The sequence below is a fragment of the Anguilla rostrata genome, chromosome 12 (assembly GCF_018555375.3).
Source record: "Anguilla rostrata isolate EN2019 chromosome 12, ASM1855537v3, whole genome shotgun sequence".
Classification (NCBI taxonomy): domain Eukaryota; kingdom Metazoa; phylum Chordata; class Actinopteri; order Anguilliformes; family Anguillidae; genus Anguilla; species Anguilla rostrata.
In genome coordinates this window covers 38,159,638-38,187,608 of record NC_057944.1, presented here as the reverse complement: position 1 = coordinate 38,187,608, position 27,971 = coordinate 38,159,638, and the positions used below count along the sequence as shown (strand labels likewise).

At 45.9% G+C, this 27,971-nt stretch overlaps 1 long non-coding RNA gene across 2 annotated transcripts in view; it reads left to right on the top strand.

Annotated features, from left to right (window-relative positions):
• Positions 1 to 312: 312 nt before the first annotated feature.
• LOC135236547 (uncharacterized) overlaps positions 313 to 27,971 on the top strand; it is a 37,494-nt gene continuing 9,835 nt past the window's right edge. The window contains exons 1-3 of one of the 2 annotated variants that reach the window (XR_010324609.1): positions 313 to 402; positions 5,301 to 5,402; positions 9,240 to 9,337. This is a non-coding gene — a long non-coding RNA (uncharacterized LOC135236547). Of the gene's footprint in view, positions 403 to 5,300; positions 5,403 to 9,239; positions 9,403 to 27,971 lie in introns of both variants that reach the window. The other variant, XR_010324608.1, reaches the window with a different exon arrangement.

Below are 27,971 nucleotides of genomic sequence, written 5' to 3'. Positions count from 1 at the left end.
TTGTTTCTTTACTCCAAGTAGGGATTGAGTACCTGGAGAGTAGAGAAGTACAGAATGCTGGGAAATGTAGTGATTTCTATGGGGCTCCGTTCACTTCCACACTTCTTCAGCCTTGCATTACTCTCTGATCTCACATCCAAGGGGTACGACTTGCGCCAAGCTCAAACGCTCTTTGCAAGATGTCCGTTGAACAGCGTACGACGGGGGATGCAAGAAAAGAGTGAACTTTCAATGAAACCCGTCTGGGTGAAAAAGTCCTCTTCAGTGTACTGAGGATGTTCCCCCCCCCCCCGTTTTTCTCTCTGCAGTACGGACCTCCCGCCCTCCCACAAGCCCGCCCCTCCCCCTCCCAAAAAGAAGACCAGCGACCTGAAGAGTCACCTGACCTCTGAGGACATCCAGGTAGGCCGTTGCCCATATATGGTTGTTCCTGCTTTCTGCTCTCCCTCTTTAGCCCTGAGTGTTTTTTTTTTTTTTTTTTTTTACAGCACTCTTTCAGAGAGCAAAATCAATATGACAAACATCAATTACATGAGAGTTTACCCCTTACACTTGTTTCTCCTTTTCCATTTCGCACTGGCAGAGACAGAGTTTCTCTCTTTTTTTTTCTCACTGCATTCATTTCTTTTAATGAGACTCGCAGAGCATTTTCACTGACGCACATTCGCTGAGACACAGCTCTCTCTCTCCCTCTCTCTCTCTGTTTCTCTCTTTATTTTCTTTCTCTGTCTCTCTCTTTGTCTCTCTCTCTCCTCTCTCTCTCTCTCTCTCTCTCTCGTGTGGCTTCAGACAAACCTTTCTCTCCTGTACATGTAGAGATGAACTGTCCTTTCATTGCCCTCTTTACCTAGCAGCAGTGCTTTTTTTTGAGTGTTCAAATGCATGTTGTGGAAAAAAATGAACAAGCAACATGAATTCAAAGATGAAAGTTAGAAAAACAAGCTTTCTCTCAGGTAGGCCAGTGCACATCTATACCTTTTTACTCCCAAAAATAAAACCCCAGACACACTGTTATTAAGCTCGTTCCAGTCCAGGAAGCCCGTCCAAAGTCCTGCGCACAGGTAAGGCGACATCATTTCCTGTGCCCATGGACATCATTTCCTTTCCCAATTGATTACATCAACAAAGGAAACAGGAGGAGGACTCAAGCTTTCTCTTCTTGCTCTTGGCAAATTAGATCTGGATCAGAGATCCGATGACGGAAATATTTATTTTAGGCTGAACATTCATATTATTTTGTAAGACGCCAGTGGCATTGTTGTTCTGTATTTCAGTCCATCATTAAAATAGCCACACTTGATTACCCTTCCTTTGACCTAATCAACAGAAGAAACTAAGAAGCATGCAGTCTGCAGACATGTGCAGATCAAAGCCATGCAAAGCTATATTATTATTATTATTATTATTATTATTATTATTATTCATGTATTTTGTCATTTTATATTTCCTCTCAGCTGTCTGCTCCGCTGGTTGTTAACCTGAAGTATGTCTGTTATGAATGGAAATGGTATTATACTGTTTATACCAGGGGCGGAAAGTCCAGGGGTCAGAAGGTAAAAGTCCTGCCATGCGTTTCTTCCACCCATGAACTCAGCCAGCATTATTTTGCTAAGCTCTACCTCCTGACTGAAAAATTGTGCTAATTAGCAAATACAGGTGACAGGAACATAATGTTGGGGAGAACTTCGACTTTCTGAATCTAGATTTTTGTTTTATTTTATTTTCATTTGTCTTGATTTTTTAAAAATTCGGTTAGAAGCCTGGCTTTATGAGTTCAGATTCAAACACTTGTGATCAGGTTGGATTACGGGTGATTCTCACACCCTGCACAGGCTGAACGGTGCCTGCGGTCTCTTCATCAGACAGGTGTAGGTGAGCGTGGTGTGGGGCGGGCCAGAAGGCTGCGTCTTGGACAAATCTGAGAGGGACATGCATTGTTCCTTCCCTCCCTCTGTCCCTCTTACCCCCAAACCCCATGTGACTCCCTGGAGTACTTACCCCCTTATAAGGTGGTTTTCTCCACTTTCGTCCTCAGTAGCTGGTCCAGAGTCCCGTAGTATAGTCCCGGGATGGAATAGGGTGGAATGGAGTCGGGTGAATGGATTGACCAATCCGCAGGCCTCCACAGTATCATCATTAAGTGGCTTACAAAATCATTTCTCCGGGACGTTTCCATTGCACTCGTGCCTTGGGGTTAGGGATCCTCGTATTCTTGTAGAAGCACTTCCCTAATTAAGCCCGTTTCCCTGAGAGCCGGGAGTGTTCGGCACCCACACAGAGCATTCAGCATTCCTGCGGTTTCTCTTTACCTGTGGGCTGGGGGGGGGGGGGTCTTTCCCCCCGTGGAGTGAGCGAGCACAATGCTCTGCATTACTGTATGTACTGCTTTCTGTAGCGCCTGCTAATTTCAGGTGTGCTCACTTCCCAGGATTCCATGGTTTCCTCTGCAGGTGTGACATCGAGGACCTTCCCGGTTTTGTTCCCACACCCTCTTTTTTTCACCTTTGACCTTTCGTCTTGCTTTTACATTACAGGCAGTTAGCAGACGCTCTTATCCAATGCGCTGTTTGAATTTGTACCCATGACGACTGGCTTGATCTTCTAAGTGAGGTCAAGATAATCATTTTAGGAATTCATTACAGGCAACAGGATTTTTTTGTTGCCATTATACCTGGCGGTAAGGCAGTGGCCTTTGACTTAGAGGGCTAATGAAGGTCTTTCAAGCGGAGTCTATAGAGAGAGACACTCAGTCTGGCCTGCTAAAACGACGGCCTTTCAAAAAGTCTGGAATTCCAATTCTAACATAATTTTGTCTTGAATCTGTCTGTAGAATTGTCTGTGGAATTGTGGGTATTCTTTCTTAGCTACCAGACACATACTACCGTATACACGGGCCGAGGACAGATAACACAAAACAAAAAGAAGACCCACTAAATATAAACTGCACCGAAGCAATACAATCATACAATTTTCCCCCCTTTTTAAATTGAAATTTTTTTTTTTTTAGTCTCTGAAGATATCCTCTGAACCCTGAATAGATATTGCTCTGGAATATGACAATGCCAAGGGAAGTGATTGTTGAAAATCTATTCAGGAAGGGGGGCTTTTGCTGAAGGATTATCCCACATTTAAACAGTTCGGTTCCATCACATCAATCCATTTAAAAAAAGCCCTCCTGCAAGCTGAACTCCAGCCTCTCATCGCCATTGAGAGAGTAAATCCATTGTGTTTTCCTTCGCTTCTTCTTCCATCCTCGCGTCTTAAGACGCAGTTTTTAATGGTGCGGCTGAGGCCTTCCCCTGAAGTAAAGGTGTTCTTTCATTTGCAGGAGATGCACTTTAAAAGTGGCTGAGAGAAAAAGAGAAAAAAACATCTGTTTACCTCAGGCAACCTCCATTTTGTCTCGGAAAAGTCTGCATAGTCTTCACTGACTTCTAAACGCTTCGTAGTCATTCTCTTTCCCCTGGCAGAGTCAGCAGAAAAGCTAAGACAATGGCTTCCTGAGGGTCTTTTGTGAAAAATGTGCAAAAACCTTCAGCGGCTAGCCACAAAATGGCTCCATGAATGAGGTTCTCTGGCTTGGTGAAACGAGGTGTTTTTTTTCGGCATCTTCTGAACGACTGGTACTCAGCTGCCCACGTAATCGGTGACTGTGAGCCATTGCTGTTAATCCGTAGATTCAGTATCGGAGCGGATAGCTGAGGAAAACCCACGGTTATGTGACGAGACGACACCGGCGTCTAATTTGTGCCCGCAAAGGGAAGAAGAAATGCTGCCATTTTGGCCATGTAGAAATGTTTTGCTTAATCCTTCTCCACGAGTAAATCTGAACTAATCTTCATATTCAAATACTGTGCATTCTGCAGATGTTTTTTTTCCGTAGACTATGTAGTGACAGGACTAATATTCTACTGCTTTAAATAAGTCAAAAACACTGTGAGTGTGTCCAATTATCGATTCCAATTCATTACGGCATGTTTAGCCGCTGAAAATGTCGTGTAACGCTGTACATCGTGTTTATTTCATTACTCTCAACACTTTCGCGCTCGCTAGACGAAAAACATACAATTAGCGCAGAGCGGCACCGCAGCGGCTATGTGAGGAGCGCCCAGAGGGGCTGCAAAAACCTCTAAAAAACGTGCGGCTACTTCCGCTGCTTTTCATTTATTTACTTCTTTTTTTAAAAACGTTTGCGCTGTGAAACACGTCGGCGTTTGGGTTAAGAGACGCCTCTGCCTCGTTCAGAGACGTTAACGAGACCGTCCTCGTTTTAGCGAAGGAGGCCTGCGACGGGTGAATGGTAGAAGGGGCTCGCTGGCGGGGGAATGGTAGAAGGGCCTCGCTGACAGGTGAATGGTAGAAGGGCCTCACTGACAGGTGAACAGTAGAAGGGCCTCTCTGATGGGTGAACGGTAGAAGAGCCTCTCTGACGGGTGAACGGTGGAAGGGCCTCGCTGACGGGTGAATGGTAGAAGGGCCTCGCTGATGGGTGAATGGTAGAAGGGCCTCGCTGACGGGTGAACGGTAAAAGGGCCTCGCTGATGGGTGAATGGTAGAAGGTCCTCGCTGACGGGTGAATGGTAGAAGGGCCTCGCTGACGGGTGAATGGTAGAAGGGCCTGGCTGACGGGTGAACGGTAGAAGGGCCTCTCTGACGGGTGAACGGTAGAAGAGCCTCTCTGACGGGTGAACGGTAGAAGAGCCTCTCTGACGGGTGAACGGTGGAAGGGCCTCGCTGACGGGTGAACGGTAGAAGGGCCTCGCTGATGGGTGAATGGTAGAAGGGCCTCGCTGACGGGTGAACGGTAGAAGGGCCTCGCTGGCGGGTGAATGGTAGAAGGGTCTCGCTGACGGTGAATGGTAGAAGGGCTTCGCTGACGGGTGAATGGTAGAAGGGCCTCACTGACGGGGGAATGGTAGAAGGACCTCGCTGACGGGTGAACGGTAGAAGGGTCTCGCTGACGGGTGAATGGTAGAAGGGCCTCTCTGACGGGTGAATGGTAGAAGGGCCTCTCTGACGGGTGAACGGTAGAAGGGTCTCGCTGACGGGTGAAGGGTAGAAGGACCTCGCTGACGGGTGAAGGGTAGAAGGGTCTCGCTGACGGGTGAAGGGTAGAAGGTCCTCGCTGACGGGTGAATGGTAGAAGGGCCTCGCTGACGGGTGAATGGTAGAAGGGCCTGGCTGACGGGTGAACGGTAGAAGGGCCTCTCTGACGGGTGAACGGTGGAAGGGCCTCGCTGACGGGTGAACGGTAGAAGGGCCTGGGTAACTCCTGGCCCCTGTCTGCTGTGCCTCCTCAGGTCGTTCACCTGGACAAGGACGAAGAAATCCAGAAGCTTCCTCTTCAGCCACCGTACTACGACATGGCCCCCTCCGACTCCACCCCCTACTCAGACAAGCTGGTGAGTGGCGTCGCCATGGAAACCATGCCCCCCCCCCAAGACTTTGCCCTCTATCTCCACCAGCTTCAGCATACAGCCCCCCCCCACCCCCCTTAACAGATGGAAGAGGTGTGATGAAAGCAGGTGAAGGATGAAGGGGTGGGCGCACATTTACAGAACAACTGTTCAGTAAGATCCCCCCCCCCTACGTGGTCTGTCTTAGCACTACCTGAGCATTAACAAGGTCTACCTGAGTATTAATGAGGTCTACCTGAGCATTAACAAGACCTACCTGAGCATTAACGAGATCTACCTGAGCATTAACAAGACCTACCTGAGCATTAATGAGACCTACCTGAGCATTAACAAGACCTACCTGAGCATTAACGAGATCTACCTGAGCATTAACAAGACCTACCTGAGCATTAACGAGATCTACCTGAGCATTAACAAGACCTACCTGAGCATTAATGAGACCTACCTGAGCATTAAGAAGGTGTCGAATCCCGTTTTACCCCTGAGTACCCCTCTCTACACCCTCACCCCCCCTCCTCTCCATTCCACACACCCCACCCTTCCGTTTCACCCTCCTCTGCGATGTTGTGTAATCCTGATGTAATTACGGATCATGCCAGTACACAGGGACTGGCTGCCCATGGATCGCACTGTAATAAACGTGCCGCTTGCTGCCGCCCGTTGCCGCTCTTTGCCCTGTTGTGAGAGCTGTGCTCTGCCGCCCTGCCGCCTGGTAATGCCGTTCAGACCAAAGGCAGCTTTCTGAAAACAGTTACTGCCTGTCGCTGAGCTTTCCGCTCTCTCTGGGTGACCGTTTCTCAAAATGTGAAGTTTGTGTCGCAGGTCTAGTCATGGTTTTCCACAGATGTGTATATATGTATATGGTCTGGAGGACTAAAGTCGTTTCTCTTCTCATATCGATCAGAACGACACAGTTGCATGATGCAAAAAAAAAGGAAACTGCTTGTTTAATTTTCTCCTTTCTTTTCCATGAAGTGTATTAGTAATAACTTTTCCAAGGTCCAACATTTTATGGGATCTACATCCATCAAATCAGTAGAAAGCAATGCACTGTGTGTGTGTGCGTGCGTGCCTGTGTGCATACCCTATAGGTATGTACTGTGTGAGTGTGTGTGTGGGTGGGTACATTTGCATGTGTGTGATAGACATGACCCTAAATCTAAAACAGCCCTTTCTAACGATACTTTAAAAAAAAAATTTTTTACCTTGGGTTTGAAAAAGGGGTGCTTTGTGAATAATGATTGTTATTTTAATGATACAAGGACCAGGCAACACCTCATGTACGAGGTGTTTTTCACAGACAGCCTCCCAGGCTCCTGTCTTTCAGGAAGTATTTCAGGAGCTCTCAATCTGTGAGGTTGCGCGTGGAGTTGAGAGTGGGAGGTGGGAGCTGGATAGGATGGAGGTGTGGAGGGTGGTGTCATTACATTGCATTACATTACACAACATTATTTTAATGCACCATGTCCATTTCTACAGCCGGACATTCGCTGAAGGTTAAGGTTAAGTACCTTGCTCAGGGGGTTACAACGGCAGTGCCTCACCTGGGAATCGAACCTGCAGGCCCAGTCCCCTACCCATTATTACAGCACACTGCCGCCCGTAGTGCCACGAGAGGTGTGCATTCTCAGAACAGCTGTCTCCCATCTCTAGACAGCACTCTTCCGAGCTCTCGAGCCCTGGAGCTGCAGTCCAGTCAGTACTTTGCTATTTATACTGGATGACAACCCTTTATCCCGGAAATCAGGTTTAGACCTCCAGCCCAAATCAAGGGAAACCATCCTCCAGAGTCAGTCAAGAATCGAGTCTTTTTTTGTTGTTTTTTGACAAGCATATTTAAACAATAGCAACATTATTTATGGTTTATGATGTCAAACCACGCCCTAATTATTGCACTGAGCTAACAGGTTTCTTTTTCTCACATGGCACAAGTACACAAAGCAGTATGTTTACTTTTCAGCGATGGAAATGTATCTTTGACCTAATTTTGGTTTTGCTGTTAGAACATGTTGGTATTCCACTGAACAAAGGCTGACACTGAAGGTCGAGCCAAGGAATAAATTTAAAAAATAACACATAAATAAATCATTGCCTAGGTGAATCATTAACCCGTTACCTACAACCATAATCTGAAAAAGGACAGTTCCATTTTATTCATTTATTTTTCATAAATTCATTCGATGGTGATATGTGTGTCAATTTAATTTGTTTTTTGCAATCACAGCACTGAAAAACGGTGAACGGTGCCCTTGTACGTTTTAGTTCCTATATTTTCATATCGCAGTACACAGCTTGGTTCTTTACTCAGACTCAAATTAATTTTAGATTTATAAGGAACATCAACATTGCAACAGACTTTTTCCACTCTCGATGAAAGTGTTGGAAGTGCTTAGAGTTTTGGTACCTCCTCTCATTCCTCTCTACAAAAATAATTGGATCTTCGGTGGACACTTAAACCTCCACAGTCACTTCTGATGACACACCAGTACACTTCTCTTTATTGCTTGCTTATAGAGATCATCGACCATAATTAATGGCGTTGCAGTACATGACATTCCTTTCATGGTCTTGGCAAAATGCATCCCCGCTGGTCTTTCAGTCTCTTTAACACCTGTGTTTGATGTCTTGAATGCCTTGCGGTTTTTCAGTGCTCTGGGTTCAAAGAGCTAATGTCACACAGAGCCAACGTTTCTACCCAGGCAATCAGGCCAATCCCCTTCAGGGCCAATCTGAGATCGCAGACACGGTTAAGCTTTTAAAACATCCAAGCAAAAAAAAAAAAAAATGTTTTGAAACAACGAGGCACTGAGTGCTGGCTCTAAGTGCTGGGAATCGCTAACGTGCTCAGGGCTTAATAACGTGCTCAGGGCTTAATAACGTGCTCAGGACTTAATAACGTGCTCAGGGCTTAATAACGTGCTCAGGGCTTAATAACGTGCTCAGGACTTGATAACGTGCTCAGGACTTAATAACGTGCTCAGGACTTAATAACGTGCTCAGGGCTTAATAACGTGCTCAGGGCTTAATAACGTGCTCAGGGCTTAATAACGTGCTCAGGGCTTAATAACGTGCTCAGGACTTAATAACGTGCTCAGGACTTAATAACGTGCTCAGGACTTAATAACGTGCTCAGGGCTTAATAACGCGCTCAGGACTTAATAACGCGCTCAGGGCTTAATAACGTGCTCAGGGCTTAATAACGTGCTCAGGACTTAATAACGTGCTCAGGACTTAATAACGTGCTCAGGACTTAATAACGTGCTCAGGGCTTAATAACGTGCTCAGGGCTTGCTAACGTGCTCAGGGCTTGCTAACGTGCTCAGGACTTAATAACGTGCTCAGGGCTTAATAACGCCACTCTCACGATCCCGAGTCTCCTTCCATGCTTCGGAGGGCAGTGCGAGTTCTCGATGAGGGGAGCGGGCTGTGATTATCGCCAACTTTTCTTTAATGCCCCCTTTCTCAGGTGGGTGTGAAAGGTTACAACCAAAAAAAAATAAGCCCCTTTCCTTTCTCTCTCTCTCTCTCTCTCTCCCCCCTCTCTCTTTTTCTCTCTCACCTCCTTCTCTCTCTCTCCCTCTCTCACACCCCCCCTCTCCCTCTCGCTTTCCCTCTCCCTCACTCACCCCCACACCCCCTCTCTCCCTCTCTCTCTTTGTCTCTCTCTCTCACCCCCCCTCTCTCACGTGCCTCTTACCTCTCTCTCTCTCTCTCGCTCTGACCTCTCTCTCTCTCTCTCTCTCTCTCTCTCTCTCTCTCTCTCTCTCTCTCTCTCTCTCTCTCTCTCTCTCTCTCTCTCTCCCCCCCCCCTCTCTCTCCCAGGGCTCCGGTGACGTCCAGTACGCGGAGTTGGACACCGCGGCGCTGGCCTCCTCCCCGAGCTCCCGGACCTCCATTCCCACCGGCGGGGACCTTGTTGAGTATGCAACCATCCAGTCTAGCTCACACTAGCGCATGCCACTGTAGGCCTTTCCCCTGAGACAAGGTACACGGCCCGGTGCACCGCCTTCCCTTCCTCTATCCCACAATCCCCCCCCACCCGCCTCCACATTCCGTCTTCTTCTTTGGTGCTTGACATCCTCACAGCGTCACAGCGCTAAATGTATCCCTATGTTTTTGAGCATATCTCTCCACCACATGTTGTGTTTCTCTTCCTCTATCCCACAATCCCCCCCACCTGCCTCCACATTCCGTCTTCTTCTTTGGTTCTTGACATCCTCACAGCGTCTCAGCTCTAAATGTATCCCTACCTTTTTGAGCACGTCTCTCCACCCCATTTTGTGTTTGTCTGTGTTTTATGTTGACACAAGCGGTATGGCTACTCTCTGAATGGGGGAAATCTGCTGTCTTCAACATTAGAGAAGTGTGCAGCACTTCACTGCTTCTGAATCAAAGGAATCATTTGCCAATTTAATAATAATTGACAATAATAATATTGGAAATACAACATTTAATTTAATTAACCAGCATTTTCTCATTTTTTAAATCCTGGAAAATCCTGGTTTAATATTTTCTGCATACATCCTATCCAAGTATATATTTTAAAATAATACTTTTTAGTTTTAGTACTAAAGACAGAGGTGGACAGTCCAGGGGTCAGAAAGTAAACGTCCTGTCGTGTTTCTTCCACCCGTGAACACAGCCAGCTGATTTCACTAATTAGTTGTACCCACTGGCTGAAGGATCTTGCTAATTAGCAAATCCCTGTGATTGGAACAAAATACTGGAGAGCACTTTTACTTTCTGAAGCTGATTATTCTACCTCTGACTAAAGACAAAAAATAAATAAAATTAAAATTTGGAATATTACATATAATGTGACACTCAGAGACAGAGACAGTAACCCTCATCGGAGTGTAGCCAGACCCCCCCAACCTCACAACCCCCCCCCCCCCCCCTTGGTAATGCATGGCTGTGGAACACATAGGCACCTGAGCAGTGGTGTTCATACCTGTGAAAATTATATTCTCTCTCTCTCTCACTTTATCTCTATATAAGTTACAATCCTGTAGTTCAGACGCATGGCTGTCACCTGACTGTCTTTGAGACCTGTGTCTTTTAGGACTGAAAATAGAGAATAACAGTGCCTTTTTCTTGAAATAATATATATATTTTTAAATTCAAATGTATTTGTACACATTTAAAGATATATTCCTCTATGATAAATAATGAATCAGCAAGCAGGTTATTTATGTTTATGATTAATCATTATTAATTTATTAATTAATCATAATGAATCATTAATTACAATTTAAAAACTAAAATGCCATGTGTAACACAATTATGTATATATTTATGCATTTACATTTCTACAAAGCTAAACTTCCACCAAAGCTAAAACAGCGTAGCAACAACGTTAAAAAAAAAAAAACCTCATCATTGCAGGTGCTGCAGTGACTCATTGTGCAGTAAACACTGTTTTTTCTGGAGAATGTTGACTCAGAGTTTAAGGTTGGTCCAGACATTTGGCTGGCTCAGATGAAAAGCGTTACATAATCCCATTTTCCTTTGGTCTGGATTCACTCTGGAGGTAAACCCGTCCACAAGGCAAATGCTTCAGAAACGGCTGCTGTCACTTCGGAGAGAGATGCGTGCCTCAACAGGGTCAGCTTCAGGGTCCACTGAGACCCTTCTCCTGAACACACAACCCTTCTCCTGAACACACAACCCTTCCCCTGAACACACAACCCTTCTCCTGAACACACAACCCTTCTCCTGAACACATAACCCTTCCACTGAACACACAACCCTTCTCCTGAACACACAGGCCTTCCACTGAACGCACAACCCTTCTCCTGAACACATAGCCCGTCCACTGAACACACAACCCTACTCCTGAACACACATGTTAAGGACTACTGTGCAGCATTTGAAATTCCTGGTACAGTTCCATACTTCATAACAGCGTATGGTTCATGCAAAGAGTATTTTTAGAAATATTTTGTAATACCATCCTTAAATTCAGATTTTGTGTTTTTTTTTGTGTTTTTTATTATTTTATTTTTTTTAGTCCAATTAAAAGATCTCATGTTGAGAACGCCTACGTATCAGATCCTCTCTCAGTACCACCAGTCCGCTCCCTCTCTCTCTCCCTCTCTCTCTCTCTCTCTCTCTCTCTCTCTCTCTCTCTCTCTCTGCTTCTCGTGTCTGGAAAGGTAAAAGTTGCAGTTCGCAAGATTGCTTCCCCTCAGTTCCGGCTGGGTGTAGTGAGCATTAGCCGGCGCCCTGTCGTAGGTCAGTGGTCCGGGCCGAATTGAATCGCCGGCTGGAATTGGAGACGATCGGTGCCCAGGTGGCGAGGCGCGCCTTTGTGCCGATCTGTGGAATTGAGGTGTCCTAACCTTACAGCGAGGCTTTAACCTGGTCAGGCGCCCGGCGCGGGCCAGAGCGCCGGAGGCCAATTACTACCCAACCTGAGACGGGTGAGGCTCAGGAGAGGGGCTCAGCTGGGAAAGGTGCGGTCTGCCCGCATCCTGACAGTGTGACCCGGCATCGGGGTCAGGTGAGACGCAGGTGAACAGAGCTGGATTTTGTAGGATTCAGGCGGCCCTCAGCGGCCTTCGCCGCTCGACAAGAATGTGTGTGTGTGTGAGTGTGTGTGTGTGTGTGTGAGTGTGTGTGTGTGTGTGTGTGAGTGTGTGTGTGTGTGTGTGTGTGTGAGTGTGTGTGTGTGAGAGTGTGTGTGTGTGTGTGTCGGGGGGGGGGGTGAATACTCAGTGTGTGAATTGTGAAGACAGAGTAGGGGAACCAGGTTGGTTGTTAGGGCCAATCTTCAAGCAGAGGAGGGTTGTGTGAGAATAGGCTGGAGTAAGGAATCACAGACTTCGGGGGAAGGGTTCTGTTAGTTAGCAATGGCAGACTGCTCGTGCTCTTTTACCCAAACGTGCATGTCTTTGGACTGTGAGGGGAAACCAGAGTACCTGCCGGAAACACACACGTCATACAGCATATGTATAAAGGAGTAGGTCCCTTTTGAAAAAAACTAAATTACTTAAAAGTTAACCCAGGAGCCTTTTCATCCAGTTATAAGTTATGAGAAATACCAATACTATCTAAATATGCCCCTGTAAGGGTTTTTTTAAATATATATATATACACTGTGTGTTATTAAACCAACACTTTCTTTCAGGTTTAAATTTAAAAAAATATTAGCTTTTTTTCCCCCAGAGAATTCAGTATTGATTTTAAACTCTAAACTAGTCCAGGTGCTCTGTAAATTTCACGGGTTTATTTGGAGAGTGCTTCCAGTCTCTCTTATTCCGCACGTCTGTCCGCGCGTAGCGTTTCTCCGCTAGCAGAATCCCGGCAGTGTTACCTGGGCGACCGAGCACCACGGCTCCTGATGTACAGCAGGTTGGAATGTGACGTCAGTTGGTCGCTGACGAATGGGTGAAATTGGGTTGGGGACACGGCTCGCCCCTTATAGACCTCGCTGCGGGACGCCTCCCTCTCTCTATGGCGTGTAACTCACCCCTCTTTTCTTTTTTAAAAGATAACAGCTCAGACCTTTCCCAGGGGTCAGGCCCGAACGAGCCGGGCTAGCCGTCCTGAACGAACCATTAGCATCAGGGCGCGCCGCTATGCTAGCAAAGGGGATCTCTGCAGTCTGCCTCTTTTCAGCTGTGAAGGGAGAGGAGGATTAAAAGATGAGGCTAATTTAAAAAAACAGAAAATAGATAAATAAACACAAGCGTGGAACACCTTCACACGGTCAATGCCGGTCTGACCCGAGCATTTTGGAAACAAAAGCAAATTGAATTTCTCCCATCATGGCTGCTCTCCACAAAGAGGAGTAGGGTGAAAGGCTAAATTGATAAACGCACCTCTTAACACACAAAGTACCACGTCAGTAGGAATGCCTGTGACCCCCTCACGTAAACTGATGTATTTACCAAGTTTATGAGCCCACACTGGTAAAAAAATAAAAAAATAAAAAGTACTCTCAGTGTGAAATGTAAAATTTAAATGTAAAAAAAATTTCAATCAAAAAGGCTGTTTGATTTTGCATAGGCAGTTTCTCATATAATCATACTGCGTTTACTATTTATCGGTTCTTCGCGGAGTTATTTCATTTATAGTATTATTGATAACTCATATGCGGTTGGGCTCTGAAAGTGTTTTTCGTATTCACATATTTGTCACATTCATGGTGGGGAATTCGTTCAGTTGTTGCAAAGGATGATGGGATTTTTTTTTTTATTCCCATTGTTTCTGAATGCCTCAGCTCACCGGGTGTGCCCGGAACTCAGGGATGTTTTCAATGAAGGTTATCCTGAATGGTTTAAATGAGCGTCGTGGGATTTTTCTCATTTGCCCAAAATGCGAATTCTGGGCGATTCGCGCTAAGGGATGTGGATTGATAGCGTCATTGAGACGAGGCCCGGGGAGAAAAATAATAATTATCTCGACAGCGCTGAACTCGATGTTCGCCGCGTACGGTACGTCCCGGTTATCGGTGCCATTGAAGGGAATAAATTTCCGTAGCCGAAAGACGTTTTTTTTCCGACGTCCTCGTTCACGCTGATCGAGAGGGAGAGGAAGGAAGCCGGTGAACGGGATCGTGGGATAGCGTGGAACGCAGTCAGTCTCATTGATTAGCGTCAGCGGCTGCTGTTCTGTGTTGTGTTCAGTCAGGTCGTCGGGCGGATCGAAGCATTTAGCCTGCCTGATTCGGCGAACATTCAGCTGAAACCCACAGCCTCCTCAGTACTTGGGCAGAAGATAAATAGTGACCTTCTTTTTTAAAAGAGAGGGTTCGTTGTTCTGGTAATACCTGACAAAGCTGGTCTCTGTCGGTGCGTTAGCCCGCACGTATTCTCACTCCCAAAAGTCCCTGCTCTATTTGGTTCTCGACCTCGTACATAAGTAAGGTAGAAATGAAAATCAATCCAGCCATGTAACACATCCGCACGTCGCTCAGTCTTTGGTCAGGCGGCTTTAGTACACAATGCAGCGCCTTCTGTCACAGTGGGCGGGTAAGAAAAAGAGGATTTTAGCGGTTTTAAAGTTTCAGCTCTTTTAGCCGGATGACACCGCAGGCACCATACGCTTACCAAGGATCCTGAGCTTATTTGGGGAGGGTGGGGGGGGGGGGGGTTCAGGGGTCATGGACCATCATGGACGCAACGTTTTCCTTCTTTTTTTTTCTCTCCACACGACCATATATACCGCCTATACACTTAACCGGCCTACAGGCTGTACTGTTGAAATGCGATGGTCGCACATGTATTCCTACCTGGGCATTGACTGTGCTTTCGCTTGTTAATTACCTGGCAGTCAGTACTCTGTGTAGCTATTACAAGTTCAAAGGGTTTGCAGAGATAATAGGATTGTTTGTTCTTGTGTACTCATATCCCTTGAACTGGGTGCGCTGTACAGCTTGGCTCGGTCGTGGCAGTGTTGTTCATCTGTTGCTCTTAATGCGCGGTATTGAGCGTCTTGTATTGAAACTGAAGAACGACATTGACACAACTAAACAATTAAGCTCCGGGGAATATGAATGACTCTGCTAATGATACGGCAGATGCTTTATTAGTCATAATTCCATGTTTGCGTGCTCTATTTGAAATTTTATGGTTATTGATGTAGCCTTGTAATTGTATGGTTATTGAAATGGTATGCTCCAAAATGCCAAAAAAAAAGAGAAGAAATAGAGAAATAGGCCTTATGATTGACAGGCACTTTTCCACTTGGAAGTTACATTAACCAATGACATATTTTTTTCAGCGTACTGGGTTCTCTGTCAAAATATTACGGAGTATAAATGATGTGATACGGTGGCACATTAAATAAGGACGGTTGCTATCGAGTCCGTTTCAGTCACTCGTCTCTGATGATTGCTGTAAGTGAAGAGAAGCTTGCGTGTGTCAGCGAGCAGGGCAACGCCGAGAGAGTCTGGTGCCTGGGGTTGATTGCTCAGGATGTTATTATTAAAGCTGCACTATGTCCAGATTCAGTCGATGTAAAAACATCCGCCCAAAAAAAAGTGGCACTCACGAGACCAGCGTGGCTTCCTCGATGTTTCTCCTGAGCAGGAAGGATAACTCTTCAAGCAGCACTTGTCTTTTTTTTTTACGACTTACCCTTTTTTCCTCTCATGCTTCTCATCTACTCGTCAAACGTTTGATGTTTCCAGCAGTTGCGGGGAAGCGGTTTGTGCGTTGAAGGGTTTCCGTTTCCGTTCGTTGACTCGAGTTGATATTTTATTTTTATTTTTTTCCCCCTCGGTTGAAATATTTATATTGCCGTTACCATGGCGATGCCTTAATTTACTTCTGCGCTTGTTTTCCAGTGGAAAACTATAGCGCCTGCTTAATGGGGAAGCCATTAATGAGAGTGTTAGTTATATTTAATTGGTGAGGCTCGTTAGTCCTGAAATCCTTATCGCCTTGGGTAGCGGTGCGGCTCTGTAGCGTGTAATACACAGTATTATGTTTCCTTAACAGTGCCCTTCTGTTTGGATAGGCTTGTACTTATTTTTCACCAATTACCCTACTTATAATGCAGTTTAAAAAAAAACAAGTGGCTTCCTCCTGGGTTACGCTTAATTACCTCCGAAGAATCAGGGAACTTATTGACTGCGGCCGTGGTTTCTGTCGAATGCGTGCATAACAGAGTAATGCGTATGATGACATATATTTTGTGTGATTACTGTATATTTCACAGAGCTGAAAAAAAACTATCAGTTACTCTTAAATATGAAATTAGCCATCTTCGAGCTTCCATCTTCCCTGGTCACACCGTTATCTCCTGTCAGGTGATCAGCAGTGCAATGCGGGGGCGTGGGGAAAAGGAGCATGGGGCAAATGGGCGTGGGGCAAATGGGCGTGGGGCAAATGGGCATGGGGCAAATGGGCGTGGGGCAAATGCTTTATTGCAGCTGGACCAATCTAAGTCTTACTGAAAGTCCATCCAAAGCAACTAGTATAAACAGTGGCTGCATAGAAGGTGGCGAAAACTTTTAATGAATTTAATGAGAATTCACTGGCATTGTTCTAACAGATGATGATTGCTGTACACTAGATGCTGGGGGCGGGGGGGGGGGCTCCTGCTCATACCCGATTGATTTTGTATTTGATTTGATATTTCGGTTGCAAGAAACTCGTCTCAAATTTGGCTGCATCGTTGTTTTGAAACACAGTCAAATGAAACGGTGCAAATGCAACTATGACTCATGACTCCAGTCCTGCAGGATAAAATAAGAAGCAGAAGCGAGACTTCTCTCAGTTAACCGTACTAACTGTGATCAAGACAGAAGGTTGGACAGCCACGAGGTTCAAAAGGGCCTTCCTGTCCATGTGGTGTGTACATAATTACTGATTCGCGTCTAATCAGGATTTGAGTAATTATACAATTTCGTGTCGCTTTAGATCACATCATCACTTCAGAATGTGACTGTGCACTTCTGTAGCAGGTGCTGAATGAGTCCCTTCTGTTGTGGCTCGAATGAGTCAGAATCGCCAGTTTAATGTGTCATAAAGACCGGACGGCATGGTGGGGTCCTCCCGTCCCTACTCACACTCACACACACGCACTCACACACACACACACACACACACACACACACACCCACTCACACACACACACACACACACACACACACACTCACACACACACACACACACACACACACACACACACGCACGCACGCACGCACGCACGCATGCACGCACTCGCACGCACGCACGCACACACACACACACACACACACACACACACACACACACACCCACCCACATGCACCCACACACACACACACACACACACTCGCACGCACACTCGCACGCACGCACGCACGCACGCACGCACGCATACATACACACACACGCATCCGCACACACACACACACTGTTACGGCTGGCTCGACTGGCCGCAACAAACAAAGTCCGGATGCATCTAAAACACGACAGAAACTGATCTAAAAACAAACCCAGACATTTATTAATCTAAATAACAAACAAAAACACACAAAGTTCACAAAACAAAAGCTCTCCACACAAATCACAAACCCCAAAATAAAACCTCCACAAATCACAAGACCCAAAAGAAAATCTTCCCTGCCTCATACTACTGGGCTTATATATTGGGCCATAGGCAGGTGGAGGCAATCAGCCAATTAGGTAATTAAGCAACTACCTCCACCTGCACTACCCAGGCAAGCAGAGGCAGGGGACGTAACACCCCCACCCTTAAGACAAAAAAAAGACAAACTAAAAGGTCTTTTTTTTTTTTTCTTCAAATTACTATACAAAACAAAAAAATAAATACCAAATGTCCACAAATTGTCCAGAGGAATCTGCCACTGTAGGGAAGTGTGTGTCTGCGCGCAGCCTCCTCGCCGCCGCAGGGTACTGTGTGTCTGCGCGCGTCGTCCTCGACGCCGCAGGGACCTGTGTGTCTGCGCGCGTCGTCCTCGACGCCGCAGGGACCTGTGTGTCTGCGCGCGTCGTCCTCGACGCCGCAGGGACCTGTGTGTCTGCGCGCGTCGCACTCGACGCCGCAGGGACCTGTGTGTCTGCGCGCGTCGCACTCGACGCCGCAGGGACCTGTGTGTCTGCGCGCGTCGCACTCGACGCCGCAGGGACCTGTGTGTCTGCGCGCGTCGCACTCGACGCCGCAGGGACCTGTGTGTCTGCGCGCGTCGCACTCGACGCCGCAGGGACCTGTGTGTCTGCGCGCGTCGCACTCGACGCCGCAGGGAAGTGTGTGTCTGCGCGCGTCGTCCTCGACGCCGCAGGGAAGTGTGTCTGCGCACATCGTCTTCGACGCCGCAGGGAAGTGTGTGTCTGCGCCCATCGTCCTCGACGCCGCAGGGAAGTGTGTGTCTGCGCGCGTCGTCCTCGACGCCGCAGGGAACTGTGTCTGCGCGCAGCCTCCTCGCCGCCGCAGGGAAGTGTGATGGCAGATCCCGGACGAGCCCCCATTTTGTTACGGCTGGCTCGCCTGCCCGCAACAAACAAAGTCCGGATGCATCTAAAACACGACAGAAACTGATCTAAAAACAAACCCAGACATTTATTAATCTAAATAACAAACAAAAACACACAAAGTTCACAAAACAAAAGCTCTCCACACAAATCACAAACCCCAAAATAAAACCTCCACAAATCACAAGACCCAAAAGAAAATCTTCCCTGCCTCATACTACTGGGCTTATATATTGGGCCATAGGCAGGTGGAGGCAATCAGCCAATTAGGTAATTAAGCAACTACCTCCACCTGCACTACCCAGGCAAGCAGAGGCAGGGGACGTAACACACACACATACACACACACTCACACCACACACACACACACACACACACACACACACTCACACACACACACACACACACACACACTCACACACACACTCACACACACACACACACACACACACACACACACACACACACACACACACACACACACACAGACACACACAAACACCCACACACACACACACACACACACACACACACAACACACACACACACACACACACACACACACACACACACCACACACACACGCACACGCACCACGCACGCACACACACACACACAACACACACACACACACACACACACACACACACACACTCACACACACACACACACACACTCGCACACACACACACACACTCGCACACACACACACTCGCACACACACACACACACTCGCACACACACACACACACTCGCACGCACGCACCCACCACGCACGCACTCACGCATACATACACACACACACACACACGCTCTCTCTCACTCACACACACACACACACACACACACTCACACACACACACACACACACACCCACACAAACACACACACACACACACACGCTCTCTCACTCACCACACACACACACAAACACAAACACCCACACACACACACACACACACGCACGCATGCACAAACACATACATTCATACACTGACACGCGCACACACACGCCCACACACACACACTGACACACTAATGTACACACACGCATATGCACACACATACACACACTCATACACTGACACACAAATGCACACACACACACACACACACACACACATACACGCACACACACATGCACACACACACACACACCTAACACACACACACACACACATGCACACACCTAAACACACGCATACACACACACACACACACACACATACATGCACACACACATGCACACACACGCACACCTAAACACACACACACATGCACACACCTAAACACACACACACACACACACGCATACACACACACACACACACACATGCATCCGCACACACACACACACACCTAAACACACATACACGCACACACACACTCTCTCACACACACACACACACACATGCACACACACTCGCGCACACACACACACACTCACACGCATCCGCACACACACACCTAAACACACACACACACACACACACAGGAGTGAATTACACTCAGAAAGCACAGAAGGACGGCTGGGATTCTCATATCTGTGGTGCTGTATGGGAAGTGGTGAAGATATGTTTCGGTTGGGGGTGTCGGGGGAAATAGAGGCGAGTTGTTTATTCCGGGCCAGCTTCCAGTTTCCTGTATTCTGTCACATATTTCTTCGCCGGGAGCTCAGTGTTCTCGTAGTGCCATCGGAGGTAGAGGAGGAAGGAGATTAACCTTTCTGCGTATCCAGAGGTCGGATCTCACTGGCTGAAAAAGCCCATATCAGTTGCCTTGTTTTTTTTTGCTTATAAACTAATTCTACTGTTTCTCCCTTGTGCCATTCTTAAATTTTTTTCCCACTGTGGTGGTGGGGTGGGGGTGAGGTGGGGGGGGGGGGGATGGGGGCTGGGTTCCTGGATTGACAGCTGTGCTGTTAAGATCTTTAACTCAGAGGGGGGGGTGAAGGTCATTGTGATGACCCTCCCCCCCCACACCTTCTGCAGGCAACAAGAGCTTTTCTTGCTTATTCATAATCAGTGCTCGAGGTGGAAAGTACAGGGGACAGAAAGTCAAGTCCTGTCCTATGTTTCTTCCACCCCCGAACACAGCCAGCTGATTTCACTAATTAGGTCCACCACCCGGCTGTGGAATTGCACCAATTAGCAAATCCAGGTGGTTGGACCAAAAAAAGCCGGGGAGGACTTTGACTTTTCTTTTCTGGACCTGGATTCTACACCTCAGATCATTATCAGGTTTCTGAGACCAGGACCAATCACAGTGCGTGAAATGTTTTTTTGGTTGTTTGCCCCCCCCCTCCCCCCACCCCCGTGGCATGGTTGGGGTGCCCTCTCCCTTTACAGTCAGAGGAATTAGCCCCCGCAAATATGGGGGAAGGTGGGTCTGGGGGCGGGGCGGTATGGGTGGAGGGGTTTTGGGGGGATTTAGGGGTGGGGGGGGGTTTGGGGGTGTCCCACTCCAGCCGTTGCCGGGGCTGGAGAGCGAGCTGCTGCTGCTGCATTGTCCCGGGGAGATACAGTATAAGGAAATAAACGCCCCATTCTGCAGGTGTGTATTTGCTGAAAGGCCGATGGTCCCGCTCACCGCAGAGCTGCTGGGCTGGTTGGGAGGCTGTGCAGGAGGAGGGCCGGGGAGGCGGCTCACGATTTCCATTTAGATTAGCCTGCGATCCGCGTCCGAGCCGCTCGGGCGCTCTGCGGCTACGCTACGGGGACAGCGTGGAGGGGATGGAGAGGACGGGGATCAGGGAGGCCGCAGGAACAGGCGGCTCCACTCCATATTTTATTGCTTATTTCAATCAAGGGGGAAAAAAAACCGTGGTTTATATTATAGTGCTGAAACAACTGTCGTACATTTCTTCTCCACTACAGGCAAAACAAACGCCTCCCCAACCCCCCCGTCCCATTCACTGTCACCACCCCCCCCACCCCCCCACCTCCCATCCTCAGAGTCTCCGCTTGACCATTCGTGGTTCATTTAGCTCTGCTGTCCGTACATTAAGACTCTTAAGATGGCTCCCCGTAAAAGCATTTCTTTAAATTATTTAGCTTCGTTCTATAGAATGCAATCACCGCTAGTGTATTCCATAATCGCTTCTGGCAGCCGCAGACGTTCTCCTTCCCCTGCCTCTCCACGGTCGCTCGATGGTTGCATTCTTCATATTTTTTTTTCTCAGTGTGGGCAATATAAACAGAACTGCTTGGCAATAAAGTGTTCCGGATCTTTTAACCAAATAGATATTTTTAAAATGTCATGCCTCACCTTAGCAACTGGCACTCACATTCTCCTCAAATGGGATTAGTGATATTTAAAAAAAAATCTGCAGTGGAGAATTTATTTTATCCTTAGAAGAGTAGGAGTTTTGGAATGGGTTTTTCAAAATTCTAGGTCGGTCTTCTGGAAGTCCTTTTCTTTCACTTACCAGTAGTTATTGTGACATCAGCATAAGAATGTTCAGTTAAGGACATTCTAATAAAATATGTTTGAACTTACACTTTAATGGGTTAATTAAGAAATTAATTTTCTTTTTTCTTTTGTTTAATTGTGGATATATCTATGCATATGATGCGTGATTTATTCAAAGGAAGCAAATAATAATAATAATAATAATAATAATAATAATAATAATAATATGGGTACAGTAAATAACTTGTATATTGTAAATATATGTAAAGATGTTAGAATGTCTCATTCAAGTTTATTTTTGAATCCCCATTGCTTCAGTTTCATGTGCAATGGTCTCAATTCAGATGTAGATTCGGATCTTATTTTGCAGGCTGGAATTCTCAAAAAAAAAAAGAAAAATAAATAAATGAAATAAATAAAATAAAAATGTGGGATTCGCAGAGTGCTCACAAAGTGGGTCAAAGGCACAATTGCAGACATGTGCAATTTATCAGCCAATGAGGCTTCAGAAAGAGCAGCTGGCTGCTTTTACCCGCGCTGCTGTCAGATCTGTACAGCGCTGAGGGGGGAATAAGGGCTCTAATCTTCAGGAACTCCACTGATCACAGCCCAGAAGTGCACCTTCACCACGCAGACGTACGCAATTATGTATTTTCACACGCATTCTTGGGGAGAACAAAAAAAAGGGAAAAAAAAGCAAGGCGGCTGTACTGTAATTGAGGGTCATTATGTATTCTGTTTAATTAATAAAGGGTTCCACAGATTAGCTTTTTACCGGGGGGGGGGGGTGGGGGGGTGGGGGGGGGGATGTCAGTAATGAGCTGGTTGCCCATATGAAGCTAATACTTCTGTATGTGCTGTGTGAGGTAACGCTTCTGCAGTAGGTGTAATTGCAGTAAAAGAAAGGCATCATTCCGAATCAGGCCAGGAGAGGATTTTACTTTATTTTATTTTATTTTTTTTCTCTGTTTTATAAATTTGGCAGCTAATGTGGGGTTGACCACGTCCAATTCCAACTCTAATTCAGACATGCCACCTATCTCCAATGCAGTCGCATGTATGCGCAAACTCCACTGCTGTTTTGGGGTGAATGTAGACGCCAGTGCTTCTGCTTCTTCTCATACCGCGCGTAGAGCGGTAGGAGGAAGAGTCGGAGGAAGCCCTTTAGCACGCAGCCCACGGGCCACACCCGCTCTACCAGCGGGGGTCGCTAGGCAACGATGAAACTCTGACCCAGAACCGGCCGGACCCTCCCGGTTCGTTCCTGGGGCGCATCGCCCTGTGTGGCTCCCGGCCACAGTCGGCACTGACACGGTCCGGATTCAGTCTGAGACTGTGGGGCTCGTCCATGCATCTACAGCAGTGCTTTATCTGGGTGAGCCATCGGGCAGCCCCCATGACAGGATATTTTACCATAACCGACAACAATTTCACTTATAGAGCTGACTGAAAAAATAAATCTGATTATTTTAACCTAATGGGCTTAGTCAGTTCTGTGGCATCAAGCACTATTACTCACTTACCCCTGGCTATTCCACTCTGATAGAGGCTGATCCTCAGGTGATGCCCTACCTGTACCTGTATCTAATCTGTGCGCAAGATTCTCAGACTGACAATATGTGGGAAAATCTCCAGTGAAAATCTCGCCTTTATCAGAACGTAAGTGAATCCAGCAGGATCGTATGTCTTAAGATGAGTAAAATAAGCTTTATCAGGGTTTAATGGTGAATTTTTCACTGTGTATCTCCTGAACGTATTAATTCTGATGGTTTTTCTTTCTCAGATTTTTTTTTTGGGATGCATTAAATTGCATTTCAGCAGGGACTAGACAGCCTTATCCGGAGTGGCATGGGTGGATTTCATTTTCACACACAGCTTATTTACACAGCCAGATTTTTTTTTTTTTTTTTTGCACTGAAGTAATTCAGGCTGAGTGTCTCACTCAAGGGTTTGAAGCTGGGTTCAGTCAACATTTCTCCTGAACTTACACTTCAGTAAATGTAGGTGTTTTTTTTTCTTCTTCTAGCCTTAAACCTGAGGACATTATATATTTATATATATTTTTCTACACAAGAATGCAGGCCCACGTCTCGTAGTATGAAGAGAGAGAGTTGAGCTGAAAATGGAACCATTAACTATAACCTTCACGATCGCTTCTGAACAGCATCTCTCCACTGGCCAGTGCAGCCACGCTGCCATCGTGGATGTTAAAAATGTGAAACGGCCCTATTGGACTGTGCGGTGATTTAGGGCAGGGCGCTCTCTGGGTCTGCAGCGTGTTCACTCCTGAGCAAGCTCGCCACGTTCCTGGGACAGCCGGACCCCTCCCTCCTGAATCAGGGCTGCACATTAATTTGAGGCTGTGATGATACATTCCGTTAAACCCCAAGAGCCCGCCAATACAGTCGCTTCCATTTCTTATCTCGTAAAAGCTGAAGCATCCCACAAAGTAATATTTATTTCTGTCACATTTTATTTATTTATATATTTTTTTTTTTTTTTTTTTTTACTCCGTGGATAGGAACTTAATTATAAAAGAGGTCGCATAGATCAGAATGTATGTATGTATGAGAACTGCATCACAGTTTTGATTTAATAATTATTTGAATTTTAGAAGCCGTTAACCCTTTGAACACACACATGCACCCACCCACACATACACGCATGTGCGCGCACCCACACACACGCAAACACACACACACATACACGCACATGCGCACACACAGGCACACACACAAACATACACACACACGCACGCAGACACACACACACACATTATATTGAGTACTGTAGGGCATTTTCTTTCACTTTATTTCACTATGAAATCGATTCACGCTGCAGGTAAAATGCTGACTGATCTCCACCGTAGCTCTGTTCTGCTAGGAAGCCCCTTCTGAATGCTTAGAGACTGCTGCAGTCACATTAGCTTGTGTTTGCAATCGCTGAAGACAAGTGGTGGTGTCAGTCTGACACTGGAAAGTTTTGCTGGTAGGAAACTCTAAATATGCACTTTGTACCGCATGGCCCAATTCACATTTTTTAAGAAGGTCATTATAAATATGCTAAATAGGTTATTTGTCATGAAGCCTACATATGGTCATCATAATCATAATGCAACACCTGTTATGACCTTGTAAAATACAGCATACGACAAGTGACATAACACCGGCATAAGGCGAGTCACAGTAATTTTTAATTTGTTATTGTTTGGCTGTTTTCAGCTCATGATATACATTATGAAATTATGGCATTTGTCATAAGACACTGACATGGGTGGCTATGACAAGTCTTATGTCATGCTCATGACAGCACTGTGTAGGCATAATATTGTTCAAGCGAGGTGTTAAGATTGACTGCATCGGCTGAAGAGACAAATGTCCTTGCCCTCTTCTTTTTAAGTAGCATCATGGAATTAAAGAACCTCTCACAGATCCCACCTGTGAACAGGGGAAAGGCCCATTTTATTAGTCCGCAGATGTGTGTAAACGATCTGTGTGTATATCTCACTTTCCTTTTGAGATCACCGCAGAGAACGATCAATTTTATGTCTCGCTGTATTCTTGTTGTAGCGGTCTACCCACTCTGTCTCTTTATTACATTTCCCCTCCCTTGTGAAGTCATCCAGGACTCTGTATGTGGTGCGTGCCACATAATTTGAACTGATCTATGATTAAAGAAGAGAACAAATTATTTGCAACGGAATACTTAAGGAGAAATATACTTTACTTTGTGGCTTCTGACAGTTTGCTCAATGTTTAAAAAAAAAAAGGAAAAAGAAGATCCCCATGGTAACTATCTACATCATCCGCTGAGACCAATTAAGACCTTAAACATTTCAAACAAAGTGGACTCTGCTTGTAGCAATTAATCTCCTGCCAAAAGCAGAGTTATCTCAGGCAATTTAAAGTGTTTCTAAATGATGACCTTATACCAATGTACTTCTTAATAACAGAATCCGGCTAGTGTTCTGGCGGCTTCTATAGTAATAATAATAATAATAATAATAATAACAATAATAATAATAATAATAAACTTTATTATTTAAAAAATCACAATAAAAACAAAGTAGCATTAGACAAAAAGGAAAGATTATGAAATAAAACATGTATATAAAGATGTGAAAGCAGTTGAAATCTTAAAGTAACACTGTGTATTGAAAGTGTGTGATAAAAATTCAGAACTGCAGTGGCAACACCCATACTGTAGGTGATGACATATGGTTTAGCAGACTGGGGAGAAAAAGCAAGTTCTGAAATAATTTTTAAATGATCAAATCTTAAAGCTATAGCATACAATTCTAGACGATTCTGTGCTTCCCCAACAGTTTGGGGGAGGCCCTTTCTTGTTTCAGCATGACAATGCCCCCGGGCACACAGCGAGGTCCATATAGAAATGGTTTTGTTGACAATAATGTGGAAGAACTGGCCTTCACAGAGCCCTGACCTCAACCCCATCCAACACCTTTGGGATCAATTGGAAAGCCAACTGTGAGCCAAGCCTAATTGCCCAATCTGTACCCATCCTCATTAATGCTCTTCTGGCTGAATGGACAAATCCCTACAGCATTGCTCCAACATCTAGTACAAAGCCTTCCCAGAAGCACAGTGGGGACCAGCTCCATATTAATGCCCATAATCTTGGATGAGATGGTGGATGTCAGATGTCCACATACCTTTGGCCATGTAGTGTATATGTTAACTCATTAATTCATTATTTCATTCATTCATTTGCCACGAAAATCAAATGTGTGTTTCTGGCTGTGTATACAGAAGCAACTACCTTGTAGATGACGTATACTGAATATGTTATTGCCTTGACCATACCTGTAGCACAACCTAGTGCAAAATGGCCGCCCTGCACTTGCCTAGTGTATAGTGGACCCTTTATACCCTCACCATGTCTACTTCATACAGAATGCTGGTACTGGTGCCGGTGCTGATGCTGTTAGCTGTTTGTGACATCGTGGGTTGGCATGGCAACTGGCCCTCAAGCATCCCAAGCTCGTCTTTAATGTGGACCCAGTCCCAAACTTCAACTGTTTGCTCTTGTTCTCCTTCATTATCAAAGACAATCAGTAAAGGTGCCCCCCCACCCCACCACGTTTAATGAAGCACACAGAGCTCACAGGATCATAATGATCTTGGTAAATGGTAAATGGACTGCATTTATATAGCGCTTTTATCCAAAGCGCTTTACAATTGATGCCTCTCATTCGCCAGAGGAGTTAGGGGATAGGAGTTAGGTGTCTTGCTCAAGGACACTTCGACATGCCCAGGGCGGGGTTTGAACCGGCAACCCTCCGACTGCCAGACAATCGGTCTTACCTCCTGAGCTATGTCGCCCCTCTTGGGTATAAAGATACTCCAGCGACTGCCTGCAAGTTAACATTTCCATGTGCCATTTTTTTTTTTTTTTTTTTTACCTTATTTACCATTGTTAATGGGTGATATATTTTTCATCATATTTTTTTCCATACAATCGTTTTTCATACAATTCCGCAGTTTGTTTTCTCACCCGGAATAAGGAAATGCTCATTTCTTCGCAATCACACACAATTCTCATCAACCCCAAAAGTAAATCACTTCTAAAAAAAATAAATAAAAAAGAATAGCATTGGTGAGCGTCTGTCGGGTTTTTCTGATCAGCTTGCAGTCGGTCTCCTTGCGGGCAGAAGAGCTGGGTAGTGAGCGCTTATAACAGGTTCACCGGATTCTCGCTTCCTTTTGAAGTGGCCAGCCGGTCAGGTGACCAGGCGCGGCCCTCGCCGTTGCGCTGTGAAGGAAGGAGCAATCAAACTGTCTCTTCTGCTATTGATCAAATACGCGCCACGGGGTCCTTCGGACACGAACAGATGTGTTATTAAAAAAAAAAAAAGTCTGGGCTGGATCCTTTCAAGACTAACAGAGCTCCTCGGGATAAAATGTTATGCAATTAAAAATAAATGAAGAAATAAATAACTGCGGCTGTTTTTAATCAGCTTGAGCCAGGGTGAGCGGGACTTTCTCAAAGTAAGTTTAACAAAAAGTTTTTAAACAAAAATGCCAGTACTGTGGGAGTTCATTTTTTTTATTTATTTTTTTATTATTCTTTTGTATACATGCATCATGAATTTCGGAAGAAAGTCCTGATCAGTAATTGAAGTGCTTCCTTCCATAGCTAAGTATGTTTTGTTCTGAAAAAAGAAATGCTTATTTAAATGTTTTTGTTCTGTCAAAGA